Source organism: Schistocerca nitens, chromosome 1 (assembly GCF_023898315.1).
Source record: "Schistocerca nitens isolate TAMUIC-IGC-003100 chromosome 1, iqSchNite1.1, whole genome shotgun sequence".
NCBI classification, from domain to species: Eukaryota; Metazoa; Arthropoda; class Insecta; order Orthoptera; family Acrididae; genus Schistocerca; species Schistocerca nitens.
The window spans coordinates 587,122,754-587,140,945 of NC_064614.1; the positions used below are offsets into that span (position 1 = coordinate 587,122,754).

At 44.1% G+C, this 18,192-nt stretch overlaps 2 non-coding genes across 2 annotated transcripts; one reads left to right on the plus strand and one right to left on the minus strand.

Annotated features, from left to right (window-relative positions):
- Positions 1-12,240: 12,240 nt before the first annotated feature.
- On the minus strand, positions 12,241-12,313 carry Trnaa-agc (transfer RNA alanine (anticodon AGC)). The gene has a single exon. It is a non-coding gene; the product is annotated as a tRNA-Ala (tRNA).
- Positions 12,314-12,471: 158 nt separating this feature from the next.
- Trnaa-agc (transfer RNA alanine (anticodon AGC)) lies at positions 12,472-12,544 on the plus strand. Its single transcript has one exon. It is a non-coding gene; the product is annotated as a tRNA-Ala (tRNA).
- Positions 12,545-18,192: the final 5,648 nt, after the last annotated feature.

Genomic DNA, 18,192 nt, shown 5'->3' on the forward strand with positions numbered 1-18,192 from the left:
CATGCACAATGTCGGCACTAGTACAGTGTATATCCACCTTTCGCAGCAATGCAGGCTGCTATTCTCCCATGGAGACGATCGTAGAGATGCTGCATGTAGTCCTGTGGAACGGCTTGCCATACCATTTCCACCTGGCGCCTCAGTTGGACCAGCGTTCGTGCTGGACGTGCAGACCGCGTGAGACGACGCTTCATCCAGTCCCAAACATGCTCAATGGGGGACAGATCCGGAGATCTTGCTGGCCAGGGTAGTTGACTTACACCTTCTAGAGCACGTTGGGTGGCACGGGATACATGCGGACGTGCATTGTCCTGTTGGAACAGCAAGTTCCCTTGCCGGTCTAGGAATGGTAGAACGATGGGTTCGATGACGGTTTGGATGTACCGTGCACTATTCAGTGTCCCCTCGACGATCACCAGTGGTGTACGGCCAGTGTAGGAGATCGCTCCCCACACCATGATGCCGGGTGTTGGCCCTGTGTGCCTCGGTCGTATGCAGTCCTGATTGTGGCGCTCACCTGCACGGCGCCAAACACGCATACGACCATCATTGGCACCAAGGCAGAAGCGACTCTCATCGCTGAAGACGACACGTCTCCATTCGTCCCTCCATTCACGCCTGTCGCGACACCACTGGAGGCGGGCTGCACGATGTTGGCGCGTGAGCGGAAGACGGCCTAACGGTGTGCGGGACCGTAGCCCAGCTTCATGGAGACGGTTGCGAATGGTCCTTGCCGATACCCCAGGAGCAACAGTGTCCCTAATTTGCTGGGAAGTGGCTGTGCGGTCCCCTACGGCACTGCATAGGATCCTACGGTCTTGGCGTGCATCCGTGCGTCGCTGCGGTCCGGTCCCAGGTCGACGGGCACGTGCACCTTCCGCCGACCACTGGCGACAACATCGATGTACTGTGGAGACCTCACGCCCCACGTGTTGAGCAATTCGGCGGTACGTCCACCCGGCCTCCCGCATGCCCACTATACGCCCTCGCTCAAAGTCCGTCAACTGCACATACGGTTCACGTCCACGCTGTCGCGGCATGCTACCAGTGTTAAAGACTGCGATGGAGCTCCGTATGCCACGGCAAACTGGCTGACACTGACGGCGGCGGTGCACAAATGCTGCGCAGCTAGCGCCATTCGACGGCCAACACCGCGGTTCCTGGTGTGTCCGCTGTGCCGTGCGTGTGATCATTGCTTGTACAGCCCTCTCGCAGTGTCCGGAGCAAGTATGGTGGGTCTGACACACCGGTGTCAATGTGTTCTTTTTTCCATTTCCAGGAGTGTATTTCAAATAAAAATATGAAATCTTAATTTTATCTTTTCTTCTCGTATACTCATTTTTGTATGGTCCATCTCTCCCAGTACACTGGTGCATCTCACCCATATATCCATAGGTGATATGGATTACTCATGTACATTTTAAGTTGATCATATCTCTTCTATTTTAAGTGGCAGTTCTTCAATGACATATGACATGCTGCCAAAGTAAAAAAAAGTTGAAAAACACAAAAATTTCATGCTCAATAAAAAGAGTGGTTCAACTCTCCCGGACTTACCCTATCAGAACTCTAGATGAATCATGCATTCGTTCGCTTGTTTACCATATGCTATTGCGTGATGGTGTAACAGGTACTGTATAGTCCATCCCTACTCCCAGTTTCGTGCCCTGTGATCTAGACACGTACATTTTCCGAAATCTTTAAAGATTTAAAAACATGTTTTACTGCGGGAACGTAGCCGTGTAATCATATTACTGCCTACTACTCACTTCGATGTGGTACTCTCTCTGAAACCTTGAATGTAATTTTTGTAAGAAGGAGTTACGCTTGAAGAGTAATGAGTGTTGAACGTTCTTATTACCGGACTTGTTAATGAACAGTGAAGTCATTTCCAACAGGATCACAATCATGCTGAAGGATACTATGCAGCGAGATGTCGGATAGACGTGCTCCGTCTGGAATAAGTGGATAGTAGTTACATAAATATTATCGATTTCTGAATATGTGTGCCCCATCGTGGGCGTTAAATTCAGCCGCACCGAGGTGGTTTTCAGGGCACGTGAACACACGTAGATTTGATGCCTTCGTGTGAATTATCAGCATAAGAGAAAATGAACCTAAAAATAATAATTCACTAGTAGCTGAATATTCGCTCTGCTGCCGTGTCGTGACGACTACATTTTGTTGTGTCACGGCGAATGTGCACGCTCGCATGAGCAGGATCTCAGTATTACGCAGTGGAATAACATGAAATACAAATGGTTCAAATGGCTCTGAGCACTATGGGACTTAACATCTGAGGTCATCAGTCCCCTAGACTTAGAACTACTTAAACCTAACTAACCTGAGGACATCACACACATCCATGCCCGAGGCAGGATTCGAACCTGTGACCGCAGCAGCAGCAGTGCGGTTCCGGACTGAAGCGCCTAGAACCGCTCGTCCACAGCGGCCGGCACGAAATAAAAGATACTCGTTTCTTGTAAAACTGTATCCATGAGGCAAGATGACTTGTGGATGGCAATTGTTCTTGAGCATTCGTGAGGTCCTTGCATTTCGTGGTGATATTGCCACTGGTTTTCGTAGCAAAGTTGCTAAGATCACTGCGGGTGGAATTCTATCCCCTGTTCAGTGGCTAATTCCTGAATTTGCGCGGTCAGAAATTACGAGGTCTGGTACTGAATCCGAATTTAAACAAGTAATTCGACCAGTCGAACAGTCAACTCAGTCACTATTTCACACAGTTTAGCTTGTCAAATGTTTTGTATATTTGGATTATTTATCACGTATGTCTGTGCTACCGGAAACGTCAAGTGTTTCTCTGTTCACTTGATTTTTGACTCAATTATACGACGCGATACTCAAACAGTCTCCATCGTTTAAATTTCCGTGATGAATTACTTTACACATAAGTATAAATTGGCTAAACTCTTACTACGCCGCCATTACATGATAGCGTGTTGCGAAACACAATCTTCGTCTATGCTGACTGATGCATTTGATAATTTTTGGCTAATATATCGTATGATAAATAACAGTCCTTATTCAAAACATTATGCATTGCCGTTCTCCGAATGTTTTCACAGTACATAAGGTAGGTCATGAGACTGGCGCAACTTGGAATGACGCTGACAAATGATTCCGCAGAGGTGTACATTTTCATTGTTTTATATTTGACTATCATAATCACAAAGTAGGCTTTATATTCCCGTAATACTGAAAATGACTACAAGTCGAGTTGCTGAACAAATTCACTGTTGCTGGAATATTAGAGATAATTATTCATGTTAATTTGTGTTCAACTTACAGATGCTGTGCCTACTATTTTCCTTGCACTACCAATGTAAGGGTGTTCTGCTCAATTAACGTTCAGTGGTCATGTTACAGGCAGATTACGATCATTAATTCATTACATGGGTGATTACTTTATGTATTACGGGCATAGCTAATTCAATCAGGGCACGTTTCGTTTTACTTGCACTAGTAAGCTGAATTTCAAATAGAGCAGACACGTTAAAAACTTCAGGACTATTTGGAAACCAGCATAAAATAGAAAAAGCGCTGCAACAAGCCACAAGCTACAGTCTGGACCCGCACGTCCGCTACGGTCGCAGGTTCGAATCCTGCCTCGGGCATTTGTGTGTGTGATGTTCTTAGGTTAATCAGGTTTAAGTAGTTCTAAGTTCTAGGGGATTGATGAGCTCAGAAGTTAAGTCTCATAGTGCTCAGAGCCATTTGAACCATTTTGAACAAGTCGCAAGTTATATCATATTCAATATATGGACCTCAACCTGGAGCTATCCTTATAGCTCAGGCGTTCTGCCCAAGATTTAACGTAATAATCTAAAATCGCGTCTCCTTTAAATGCGAGACGTAGGGCATAATCTGCCCGTTATACTGCCTTCAGCTTTATATGAATATAAATAGTTTACAAAACCAACAATATATTAGGATTATTTTCCAGAGTTTATGCTCTCTCTGTACGCCAGAACTAAAGTTTTTTGTCAGTAAATGTAATTAATGTTAGAGTATTTTTTTCTTCCATAATAAAATGTGTGCGTTATATGAAGATGAGCTTCGGCTAGAGGCCAACAAAGCAAAGAAAAATGCTTGATTTGACAAAAATTTAATTTCCTGCCTTTAGTTATTTATTATTTCTGACATTGTTATAAGAGATATAATCACACTGTAGTATATAAGTAGCTTATGGTATCGAGTGCGTTATTTATATTAATAAACACAATCTGATGTTAATCAAGTTTAATGTGCGCAGCACATTTGCTGGAAGGGACTGCTACGGGTTCATATTGGAGGCACAACCATCTGTAATGTCGATTGCTTTTCGTGTTAAGAAAGACTTCGAGTTATCGGCTCACTGGGTGCATTAACTGCATGTGATTCGATTTGAAAAACCCGATAGGCAGAAACTAGTAACGTCGTTCCTCGCGAAGAAAATTTAACTACACTGTGCGAGAATCAAAATCGAAGTTATTCGCAAGCGCGACAGCACTCTCTAATTGCATGGATCTACATCTATACTCTGCGAACCATTGTGGAGTGCATGGCAAAGGACACGTCTCACTGTACCAGTTATTAGCGTTACTCCTGCTCCATTCATGTACGGAACATGGAAAGAATGATTGTTTAAATACATATGTGTGTGCTGTAATTAATCTGATTTTTTCCTGACGATCCCTTTGTTTTCTCTTTTGAGTCATCAGACTTCTGTTTGGTTTGATGCTGCCCACCACGAATTCCTGTCCTGTGCAAACCTCTTCATCTCAGAGTAGCACTAACAACCTACGTCTTCAATTATTTGCAGGATGCATTTCAGTCTCTGTCTTCTTCTACAGCGTTTACCCTCTACAGCTGCCTCTAATACAATGGAAGTTATTCCGCAACGTCAGATGTCCTATTATCCTGTCCCTTCTCCTTGTCAGTGTTTTCCACATATTCCTTTCCTTTCTGATTCTGCGCTGAACCTTCTCATCCCTTATCGCATCAGTTAACCTAATTTTCTACATTCGTATATGGCACTACGTCTCAAATTCTTCAATTCCGTTCTACTCCGGTTTTCCCACAATCTATGTTTACTAACATACAATGATGTGCTCCAGACATACTTTCTCAGAAATGTCTCCCTCAAATTAAGGCCATTGTTTGATACTAGTAGACTTCTCTTGGCCAGGAATGCACTTTTTGCCATTGCTAGTCTGTTTTTGATATCCTCCCTGCTCCGTCCGTCATTGGTCATTTTGCTGCCTAGGCAACAGAATTCCTTAACTCCATCTACTTCGTGACCCTCAATGCTGATGTTCTCGCTGTTCTCGCTGTTCTCATGTCTGCTACTTCTCATTACTTTCGTCTTCCTTCGATTTACTCTCAATCAATATTCTGTACTCGTTAGAGTGTTCATTCCGTTCATCAGATCGTGTACTTCTTCACTTTCACTCAGGATAGCAATGCCATCAGCGAATCGTATAATTGATATCTTTTCGCCTTAACTTTTAATTCCACTCCTGAATGTTTCTTTTATTTCCACCATTGCTTCTTCGATGTTCAGAGTGAACAATAGGGGCGAAAGACTACATTCCTGTCTTACACCCTCTTTAATCTGAGCACTTCGTTCTTGGTCGCCCACTCTCATTATTCCCTCTTGGCTCTTGTACGTATTGTATATTACCCGTCTCTACGTACAGATTACCCCTTTTTTCAGAATTTTGAACATCTTGCACCATTTTCCATTGTCGAACGCTTTTTTCATGTCGACAGATTCTATGAACGTGTCTTGATTTTTCTTTAGTCTTGCTTCCATTATCAACTGCAACGTCAGAATTGCCTCTTTGGTGCTTATATCTTTCCTAAAGCAAAACTGATCGTCATTTAACACATCCTCAATTTTCTTTTCCATCCTTCTGCATATCATTCGAGTGAGTAACTTTGATGTGCGAGCTGTTAAGCTGAGTGTGCGTTAACTCTCGCACTGGTCAGCGTTTGTTGTTTTCGAAATTGTGTAGATGATCTTTTCCCGAAAGATACATGCTATGTAGTCAGACTCATAGATTCTACACACCAATGTGAATATTCGTTTTGTTGCCACCTCTCCTAATGATTTTAGAAATTCTGACAGAATGTTATCTATCCCATCTGCCTTATTTGATCTTAACTGCCTCAAAGCTATCTTAAATTCTGATTCTAATACTGGACACCTTATCTCTTCTAAACCGACTCTCGTTTCTTCTTCTATCACATCAGTCGAATCTTTCCCCTCATAGAGGCCCTCAGTGTACTCCATCCATATATCATCTCTTTTCTGTGCATTTAACAATGTTACCACCCTTGCTTTTAATTTCACCTATGGTTGTTATGACTTTCCTTGATCCTGGGTCATTCCTTCCGACAATCATTTCTTTTTGATGCAGTCATTTGGTTTTAGCTTCCTTGCACTTCTTATTTATTTCATTCCTCATCGACTTTTATTTCTGTATTCTTGTATTTCCGTGAACATTTTTGAACTTTCTTCTTTCATCGATCAACTGAAGTATTTCTTCTGTTACCCATAGTTCCTTCGCTGTTACCTTCTTTGTACCTATGTTTTTCTTTCCAACTTCTATGATTGCCCTTTTTAGACATGTCCATTCCCCTTCTACTGTACTACCTACTGAACTATTCCTTATTACCGTTTCTATAGCCTTAGAGAACTTCAAGCGTATCTCGTCATTCCTTAGTACTTCCGTACCGCACCTCCTTGCGTATTGATTCTTCTCTTAAATTTCAGCCTACTCTTCATGATTACTACAATGTGATCTGAGTCTGTATCTGCTCCTGGGTACGTCTTACAATCCATTATCTGATACTGGGATCTCTGTCTAACCATGACGCAATCTAACAGAAATCTTCTTGTATCACCCGGTCTTTTCCAAGTATACCTCCTCCTCTTGTGGTTCTTGAATAGAGTATTCGCTGTTACTAAATGAAATTTATTACAGAACTCAATTAGTTTTTCTCCTTTCTCATTCCTTGTCCCAAGCCCGTATTCTCCTGTAACATTTTCTTCTGTTCCTTTACTTACAACTACATTTCTGTCCCCCATGACTATCAGATTTTTTTCTCCCTTCACGTCCTATATTACCCTTTCAATATCCTCATGTACTTGCTCTATCTCTTCATCTTCAGCTTGCGACGTCGATATGATTTGCTGAAATATCGTTGTTGATGTTGGTTTGCTTCTGATAAGAACAACCCTATCACTGAACTGTTCACAGTAACACACTCTCTGCCCTATATTCCTATTCATAACGAATCCTACACCCGTTAAACTATTTTCTGCTGCTGTTGATATTATCCTTTACTCATCTGACCAGAAATCCTTGTCTTCTTTCCATTTCACTTCACTGACACCTACTACACTCCTGGAAATTGAAATAGGAACACCGTGAATTCATTGTCCCAGGAAGGGGAAACTTTATTGACACATTCCTGGGGTCAGATACATCACATGATCACACTGACAGAACCACAGGCACATAGACACAGGCAACAGAGCATGCACAATGTCGGCACTAGTACAGTGTATATCCACCTTTCGCAGCAATGCAGGCTGCTATTCTCCCATGGAGACGATCGTAGAGATGCTGCATGTAGGCCTGTGGAACGGCTTGCCATGCCATTTCCACCTGGCGCCTCAGTTGGACCAGCGTTCGTGCTGGACGTGCAGACCGCGTGAGACGACGCTTCATCCAATCCCAAACATGCTCAATGGGGGACAGATCCGGAGATCTTGCTGGCCAGGGTAGTTGACTTACACCTTCTAGAGCACGTTGGGTGGCACGGGATACATGCGGACGTGCATTGTCCTGTTGGAACAGCAAGTTCCCTTGCCGGTCTAGGAATGGTAGAACGATGGGTTCGATGACGGTTTGGATGTACCGTGCACTATTCAGTGTCCCCTCGACGATCACCAGTGGTGTACGGCCAGTGTAGGAGATCGCTCCCCACACCATGATGCCGGGTGTTGGCCCTGTGTGCCTCGGTCGTATGCAGTCCTGATTGTGGCGCTCACCTGCACGGCGCCAAACACGCATACGACCATCATTGGCACCAAGGCAGAAGCGACTCTCATCGCTGAAGACGACACGTCTCCATTCGTCCCTCCATTCACGCCTGTCGCGACACCACTGGAGGCGGGCTGCACGATGTTGGCGCGTGAGCGGAAGACGGTCTAACGGTGTGCGGGACCGTAGCCCCGCTTCATGGAGACGGTTGCGAATGGTCCTCGCCGATACCCCAGGAGCAACAGTGTCCCTAATTTGCTGGGAAGTGGCGGTGCGGTCCCCTACGGCACTGCGTAGGATCCTACGGTCTTGGCGTGCATCCGTGCGTCGCTGCGGTCCGGTCCCAGGTCGACGGGCACGTGCACCTTCCGCCGACCACTGGCGACAACATCGATGTACTGTGGAGACCTCACGCCCCACGTGTTGAGCAATTCGGCGGTACGTCCACCCGGCCTCCCGCATGCCCACTATACGCCCTCGCTCAAAGTCCGTCAACTGCACATACGGTTCACGTCCACGCTGTCGCGGCATGCTACCAGTGTTAAAGACTGCGATGGAGCTCCGTATGCCACGGCAAACTGGCTGACACTGACGGCGGCGGTGCACAAATGCTGCGCAGCTAGCGCCATTCGACGGCCAACACCGCGGTTCCTGGTGTGTCCGCTGTGCCGTGCGTGTGATCATTGCTTGTACAGCCCTCTCGCAGTGTCCGGAGCAAGTGTGGTGGGTCTGACACACCGGTGTCAATGTGTTCTTTTTTCCATTTCCAGGAGTGTATATTTAGATTGAGCTTTTGCATTTCGCTTTTCAGATTTTCTATCTTCCCTACCACGTTCAAGCTTCTGACATTCCATGCCCCGACTCGTAGAATGTTATCTTTTCGTTGGTTATTCAATCTTTTTCTCGCGGTCACCTCCCCCTTGGCAGTCCCCTCCCGGAGATCCGAATGGGGGACTGTATCGGACTCTTTTGCCAATGGAGAGATCATAATGACACTTTTTCAGTTACAGGCTACGTGTCCTGTGGATACAAGTTATGTGCCTTTAATTCAGTGGTTTCCATTGGCTTCTGCATCCTCATGTCATTGATTATTGCAGATTTTTCCTACGGGAGCGATATGTAAGGAGTTGTACTATATATGTTACACCAGATTCCAACTGAGATTCACTAATATTAAATTTACACGATGATACTTCTTCCGTTTTGTGAAGTGCACAGTTCTACATTTTTAAACATTTGAAGCAAGTTCCCAATAATTGCATTTTGAAATCGTGCCAGGGTCTGACTGAATATTTTCACAACTTAGTTCAAACAGTACCGGTACCTCGTCGTAGATAACTGTATCATCTGCGAAAAATCTGAGGTTACTATTAATATTGTACCCAAGGTCATTGATATACAATGTGACTAGCAGGAGAACGTAATACACTTCCCTGGGATACACCCGAAGCTACTTCTACATCTGTTGATGAATCTCCATTCAAGATAACATTCCACATTCTCTTTACCAAGAATTCTCAGCCCAGTCACACACTTTGCCGGGTACCCCATGTGATCCTACGTCTGATAATAAGGGTGCGTGTAGTACTGAGTCAAATGTATTTCGGAAATCGAGAAATATTGCATCTACCTAACTGCCTTGAGCCATGGCTTCCAGGTTATGAAGTGAGAAAAGTGCGAGCTGGCTTTCACATGATCTACGTTTTGGAAATCCATGCTGTCAAGCATGGAGGAGGTCATTCTCTTCGAGATACATAATTACGTTTGGGCTCACAACACATATGTTCTAAAAGTCTACAACGAATGGATGTCAAGGATATTGGACGGTAGTTTTGTGGATCAATTTTGGTACCTTTCCTGTAAACAGGTATGACCTGTTCTTTCTTACAGTTACGGGGCACAGTTTTTTGTTAGACAGATCTACGGTGGATTATAGTTAACAGAGGTGCTATCTCAGCCAGGAAGTTGGAATAGAATCTGACAGGAACTGCATCGCATACTGGCGTTTTGTTCAGTTTTAACCATTTCAGCTGTGTCTTAAAGCCATTGTCATTATTCTCTATTTACTCATCTTCTCAATGATACGATAATTAAATTCGGACGATACTCCTGAGTATTCCTTTATGAATGAACATTTGGAAACAGAATTAAACGTTTCTGCTTTTGTTTTGCTACACTCAATTTCAGTGTCTGTCTTATCCATAAGTGACTGGACACTAACTTTAGTGCCACTAAAAAGCCTTTAAAAGTTAAGCGAATTCCTTTGGGTTTTGTGAAAGATCATTGAACAATAAATATTCTGCTACGGTAACCACTGAGGGCTTCACGCGTTGCTCTCTTGGCTGCAAAACTCGTTTCATTCAGCCTCTTTCTATCTGTAGTCGCATGCTTTGTTTTATACTTACTAAGCAGTAATCTCTGTTTCTTTACAGTGATTGTATGCCATGGAGGATCTCTCCCACTATGAACTATTCTATTGGGTACATATCTATCCAGTCCATCGTCAACTATATTTTTAAACTCGAGCCATAGCTCCTCTGTATGCTCCTGTCCTGAGCTAAAAGTTTCAAGTTCCTCATTGAGATATAACACCCACAATTTCTCTGTCTAGTTTACTGAACATGTAAACCTTTCTGCTTGTTTTTGTTGCCCTTTGCGTCATCGAGATTTGCTTGTTAGGTAAGTTAGAAAGCCCTTTTAACCACCTAACAAAGTCATTCCTAGCAACATAGGGTCACGAGTAGGAAATCATATGCAAGATAAGAAAAAAATGCTTAATTTTGTAAATATTGATTTTAATGGGGTAAATGATTATCTACTGGATACACAAGTGTCTATTCGTTATGCAACAAACATTGGACATGATATGAACGTTTTAAGTAAATTTTTACACAGTTCCCATCGTGAAATCAGGACTCACTTGCGTTTTCCATCTCGGATTCTGTTTTACCATTTTAACGTCCCAAGCACTCGTTTGTTGGAACTTAGTGCTTGTGTAAGAAATCACGAGCTCGAAACCTGTTGACGTGGGAATTCGATAGCCGGCCGGTGTGGCCGTGCGGTTAAAGGCGCTTCAGTCTGGAACCGCGTGACCGCTACGGTCGCAGGTTCGAATCCTGCCTCGGGCATGGATGTGTGTGATGTCCTTAGGTTAGTTAGGTTTAATTAGTTCTAAGTTCTAGGCGACTGATGACCTCAGAAGTTGAGTCGCATAGTGCTCAGAGCCATTTCGGAATTCGATAATTTGGTGGAAGTTATCATTCTTATCACAAATGGCCATTTGTTTCTAATTCTAGTTTCTGATTCTTTATATCGTTCATAGTCATAACAGAGTATATGTTTTACAGCCTAGTACTCAGGTAATTACTCAAGGACTGCTATCGAGATAATATTAGCTCTGGAAACAGAGGAGCTACGGCATATCTTTGTGCCTATATGGCCAGGAAGGGGCACTAAGATTAAAAATGCCAGTCTTCATTCCCAAATCTGGCCCCTCGTTCACCCTGTCTTTCCGAACACGACCAATTCCGTATTCATCATTCGTTCTTAGAGGATGTATAAGCAAACATAGAGCCTATCTTTCTGATTGGTTCTACTAGTACGTGACGTTCTAATGAAAGTTCATTTTACATCAGTGCAGTGTCTCTCTTTTTCTTTCTACAACATCCAGTCCTGACAAACAGCAATGTAGGCTACTTGTCCGTGAGGTTTTTCCACATAGTGTGGCAGAAATCCTCATACTTTAATACTGTTTTCTCCGAATCATTTAGTTCTAAATTTCTGGGTACTAGTATTTTACAGTTCGTTCCGTTTGCCATCTGCTGCATAACAGTCCCTAACGCATTGGACACTGTACACCATTCTTAATAATAACTGGAAGGCAAACATTTCCTCTATGTGAAATGATTCTTAGTTTCTCACAGTGCTAAATATGTTGACATCACGTTCATATTAAAGTAAATTCCGGCTGAGAATCTGGATCCCTGATTGCTTTTTTCAATAGGAACGTATTTTTCCAATATATTTGTTTCCCAAGAACTAAAAAAAATCATAAAAAATTCCAGAATTGATGACATCGAAGTCTCCGCACTTAGTAGAGTAAGAAGTATTCTATATTACTTCTTCCTCGAGAAAGAGAACACAAAATAATTTGAGGTTACCATTTCGGCGAAATCAAAACGTACTCTGGAGGCGCCGGGTATCGATCCCGGTACCTCTCACATGCTAAGCGAGCGCTCTACCATCTGAGCTACGCCCCCAGACATTCACAATCTTCTGTTGCCTTCTTAATGCCGGTCTGCGAGCTGCCAGTTTCGCCGCTCCACTTCCAGGCGGCAAAACCTGTTCCTTGCCCTGACAACAAGCGAGCCGACCGACCCAAAGGCTTGTTATAAAAACTTGAAACGCCCAACTGTCTGGGGGCGTAGCTCAGATGGTAGAGCGCTCGCTTAGCATGTGAGAGGTACCGGGATCGATACCCGGCGCCTCCAAGACGCTTTTGTTTTGGTTTTGAATGGTAATTGTCTAAGACTCACTGTTCTCTTCCACTACGGAGAAATATAGCAAAATAGCAATACATGCCTCCTATAATTTGGCCAAGAGTCAAGGGTAGGTACAGGATTTAATATTAATGGCGAGTTACAGAGAAATATAGCAAAATAGCAATATATTCTTCCTAAAATTTGGCCAAGAGTCAAGGGTAGGCACAGGATTTAATATTAATGGCGAGTTGCTCTTTAGCGAGCTCTCGAAACTGCAGTAACACGTCGAGACATGGACTCTACGAAGTTTTGGAAACGTTCAGGAGAGATATTGGCCAACGAATGGTGTTACTCTGTTACAGTCGTCCTTGTGTGATGCTGGGTTCATCGAGCGTACACCGGTGTCGACAGCATCATGCAAATGCTCTATATGGTTAAGACTGGGTGACAAAAAAAGAGGGTGGGAACATGGTCGTGAAGCCAAAGAGCGTGACATGTCACATTTTCTTACTGAAACACAGCGACTCCATTGAGCTTCCAGATATGTTCAGGATACGACGTTGCTGTTACACTTTTTAACTGTATTTTATATAACTGGCATTACGTTCAGTGCATGTGGTGAGCTGTGGCACAAGCTTTTTATGCCCTCCTCGAAGATCTCTCTAGCCAGCTCCTTCCCCCTCTTCAGAACCTCTTTCTGCACCTGCTTGTAGGTTGAAAATTTGATTCCACTAATGTGTGCCTTCAGCGAAGTGAAAGATAATGCGAAGGCGCAAAGTCACTAACTGAGTTAAGGGCTCTTGGTGGCTAAAGCTATGTAAGAACGGGCGTTGTCGCGGAACAAGCACGCTCCTCTCGTCAGCATTCCAATCCTTTTATTTTGAATGCTCCTTTTGAGTTTTTTTAGGGGCTCACAGTATCGTTGTACATTGATGATCTCAGCCTGCGACGAAATTCGGCACAGATGACGCCTTTTCAGTCTCGAAACACTGAGACCATAATTTTTTTGCCCGAAATTGTGGTTCTAAATTTTTTGGCAGACGGAGAATTGGTACGACGCCACTGTAACGACTGTCTGTTTGTCTCGGGCGTATAACGAGCTACCAGCATTTCATCTCCAATCACAACAGAGCTCAGAAAATCGCCAACTTCCAACTCGAATCGTTCAAGGAACTCGCGGTCGCTAGTGACCCGATTTTCCTTGTGCTGCTCCGTCGGTTGTTTTGGGACCCACCTTGCACACAATTTCCGGTATCCCAACCTTGCTGTGAGTGTCTTTCATAAGAGAATTCTGCAGTGTTGAAAACATCGCAGAAATTTCATACACTGTCACTCTGCGGTCTCCTCGAATTGTTTCCTCGATTTTTCGCACCAACCCATCAGTCAGTATGGAAGGTTTCACACGCTCTCTGTTCGTCATGAGCACTTGTTCTGCCTCCACTACTCTCCCTGCACTACTTAAACACACTCCATCTGTTTGTAACACCTTTGCCGTAAAGTGTCCTGAATCAAAAAAACTTTCGGTAGGTGTTACTCCTTCTGCGACTATGAAGCGGATCACAGCAAGTGGCCCGCCTTCGGCGAGATTTGTTACCAAAATCTTTCAAGCAACTGGAAATTATAACACGAGTTTACGTACTATCGTGTTCCTGCGATGCTCTTTGGGGATCCCCTGTATCACTCATTGTTGCCAACCCTTAAAAAAAACAAAAAAACAGAGCCCATTACAGTCACAGTATACTTACTATCTGAACAAACCTCTTACTATAATGTTGCAAAGGAGTGCAGACGATCTGCAAGAATTTCCACATAACGAGGACCTCACATTGGTCTCACCACCCAGACAATGCGACCAAATTGCGACCATGTGAACATGGCCGTAACGTAACTGCGCGATCCCCGTCTCGACACAACACTTTTGACACGCAGGGTTCATGGGTATCTGGCACCCCGTCACGCGCCCTTCAGGTCTGTACAACTGAATCGTGATGGAAAAGACCATCTCAGCTGTATGATAAATATCCAGTTAGTTTCATGGCGTCAGAGGCACATCTTCACGACTGCAGCCGTAAATGCACAAGAACAAAACCTATAAACATCTAGTTTCGCTTAGAATGTAGGAGAACTATACACGAAACTATACAGGAAAACTATTCATTCACATTTATTTCATGACTTAATTCAAGTGAAAATCAGTAGACGACCATATATTCTCTGTCACTTGTGATAAAAATGTGCAACCATCAAGAAGTCGGCAGTCGAAGTCAAAATATGCCAGAATGCAGGGAACATCATCCCGATATACGAAATCTGCGTAGAATAAGGATAAAGCGGTAAACTAAATTGATGTATAAAACAAGGATACGTATGTATAGGTGATGTTGACCGAGTAAGGTAAAATAAATCTCATAAGTCAGAGGTTATTTGATTGTACTATGAGCAACTTACGTCAAGTCTAGATAAAATTCTGCTTACAAAAATAGACCTTTAGCTGGATAAATCGGGGACTGAGGAAAGCCGCAGACCAAAAGCGTAACATCGTCGTGACAAAATGAACCACTCTGAGACCACGTAGACTGGAACTGAGCTTAGCCGCGGCCGGTGCCGATAAGAAGAACGGGCGCAAGTACCTAGGAGCATATGCTGCGAGAGGCGATACAGGAACATAATCACAAACAGTGGCAGAGAAGGGCGGGTAACATCTCTACAAGAAATTCTACCAGTGAAAGGTGGAACTACCTAAGATACAACCATATCTGCTTGAATACGACTGCAAAATAAAACTAATTGTATCGGACTTCGTTAGTAAACTTCTTTAATAGCAGAAAAATACATAACTGATGATGTAGGAACCTCATGTTAATTAACATTTCTAGAGGTCAAACACTGAAATGCCAGCGTGGAGAATTGTGATTTCAAGAATGCCAAATAACTCCGTATAAAAATAGTTTGAAATAGGGAATAAATTATACACTGTGGTGACATGAGTTATGTAATACCTTATAATACCGTCTCGGCCCTCTTTTTGCCCGCCATAGTGCAGCAACTCGGCGTGGCATGGACTCAGGAAGTCGCTGGAATTCCCCTGCAGAAATATTGAGCCATGCTGCCTCTACTGCCATCCACAATTGTGCAAGCGTTGCGGTGCAGGATATTTTGCACTAACTGACTCTCCATTATGTCCCATAAATATTCGATGGGATTCATTTCGGACGATCTGGCTGGTCAAATCATTCGCTCGAACTGTCCAGAATGTTCCTCAAACCGATCGCCAACAATTCTGGCCCGGTGGCATGGCGGATTGTCGCCCATAAAAATTCCATCATTGTCTGGGAACGTAAAGTCCATGAATGGCTGCAAATGGTCTGCAAGTTGCTGAACATAGCCATTTTCAGTCAATGAATCGTTCAGTTGGACCAGAGGACGCAGTCGAGTCCATGTAAACACATCCCACACCATAATGGAGCCACCACCAGCTTGCACAGTACCTTGTTGACAACTTGGGTCCATGGCTTCGTGAGGTCTATGCCACACTCGAACTCCACCATCAGCTCTTGCTCGTCTGAATAGGCTACCGTTTTCCAGTCATCTAGAGTCCAACCGATATGGTCACAGTCCAGGAGAGGTGCTGTAGGCGATGTGTGTCCTCAGCAGGAGCGCCAGAGTCGGTCGTCTGCTGCCATAGCCCATTAACGCCAAAGTTGGCCCCACTATCGTAACGTATACGTTAGTCGTATGTCCCACATTGATTTCTGCGGTTATTTCACTCAGAGTTGCTTGTCTGTTAGCACTGACAACTCCACCCAAACGGTGCTGCTCTCTGTCGCTAAGTGAAGGCCGTCGTCCAACGCGTTGTCAGTGGTGAGAGGTAATGCTTGAAAATTGGTATTCTCAGCACACTCTCCACTCAGCACTGTAAATCTCGGAATATTGATTTCCGACGTAGGTTTCATCACCCAAACATATCATAGTTTATACTTTTACATCCATCTACCTTACCGCTTTATTTTTATCCTACATTTACTAAACCGGGATGATGTTCCCTGCATTCTGCCGAGTTTTAACTTAGACTACCGACTTCTTAACGGCTGAACATTTTTATCATAGTTTACAGAGAATATTTGGTCATCTACTGATTATCACTTGAAGTGAGTCACGAAATAAATGTGAGTACATAATTTTGCTGAATAATTTTGTGTAAAGTTTCCTACATTTTAGCCGAAACAGGATTTTCTACTCTTTTCTCTTGTTTATATGCAAATGTATCCCTGAAGATTTGGCTCTAACGCCACGAAACTAGTTGGATCATACATACATATTCATCATACAGCTGAAGCACTCTTTTTCATCATGATACAATCTACCGTTGTCGATCCCCCAATACAAAGTTTGCTGCTATACAACTGGAACCGGGACTCGGCGGACCATTCTGTACTCCGCCACTGTTCCGTGGTCCAGCGCCGATGTTCGCTAGCGCATGGCATTCGTTGGGTTCTGTGTCGAGGTGCCAGCAAGAAAACACGAGCGAGTCGGCTCCAGCTCAAGCCTATGAGTTACTTCTGTCTCCGAACAAGCCGGGTATAGGTTCCTGACGCCACACATTCAAATTCAAATTGACGGCGATCTGACTCGTGACTCATTATGGCGATCTGACTCGCGGAAGACTGTCGATCGCACAATATGGCACTGGGTAGGCGACAGGACGTCCAATGATCAAGCACTTGCCCATCTCCACAGCTGATTGGTCAGCGCCGCAGAATGCCATACGAGGGGCCCCGTTAGATTCCCGGCTGGTCAGAGATTTTCTCCTCTCAGAGACTGGCTGTTGTGTTGTTTTCATCATCATACCATCCTCATCGACACGCAAGTCGCCGAAGGGGCGTCACCTAACATGACTTGCACTAGGTGACCGGTCTACCCAACGGGAGGCCCCCGCCACACATTTCATTTCATCAAACACTTCTGTTCGTCCCGTGCGGCGATTTGCGCGTATGGGATCATTGTGTTTGCAATACTGAACCACTCACGACCCCTCTGTTGACCTCGAAATTCCTGTGTAATGTCCTATATACTTCGTGCATGCTCCGATGATCATCCCACGTTCAAAGTGGGTTAATTCGCGGGGTGCTGACATGTGTCACTACACGACTGCCTGTAACAGACTGCTCAGTTATCGTGTCTACTCTCGTGAAGTATACCACATTCAGTGACTAAATTCGTGCATCTCATCATCAAACGGGACAAACCTTCCGCGATTTTTGGCCACTCAATTTATAAAAACTAAGTTGATTATATCAAAAAAAGAAAAAAATACTCCGGAATTTTAAATAGGATTCTGCTGTAGTCTGGACGCCATATACAGGTTTCTAGTACAATAATTTACAACCTGTGAAACATTTTGATCTCTGTTAGACGTCTTTCATCAGTAGTCTCATTACATTGCTTTTCTGAGATTTTATACATCTCGTTAGCGTAACATTATACGTGTTTTTTACGTGCCCATAACTAGTGGCTACGCTGACGACTTTTTATGTTGCCATAAGTTAAAGGCTGTCAAAGCGCCACCGAGAAGTGAAAATAGGATTCGTGGTATCTCTCTTGCTGCTGCGCAGAACCCTGGCACGCAGTGGCCAGCTCAAAGGGTGCCTTCAACTATC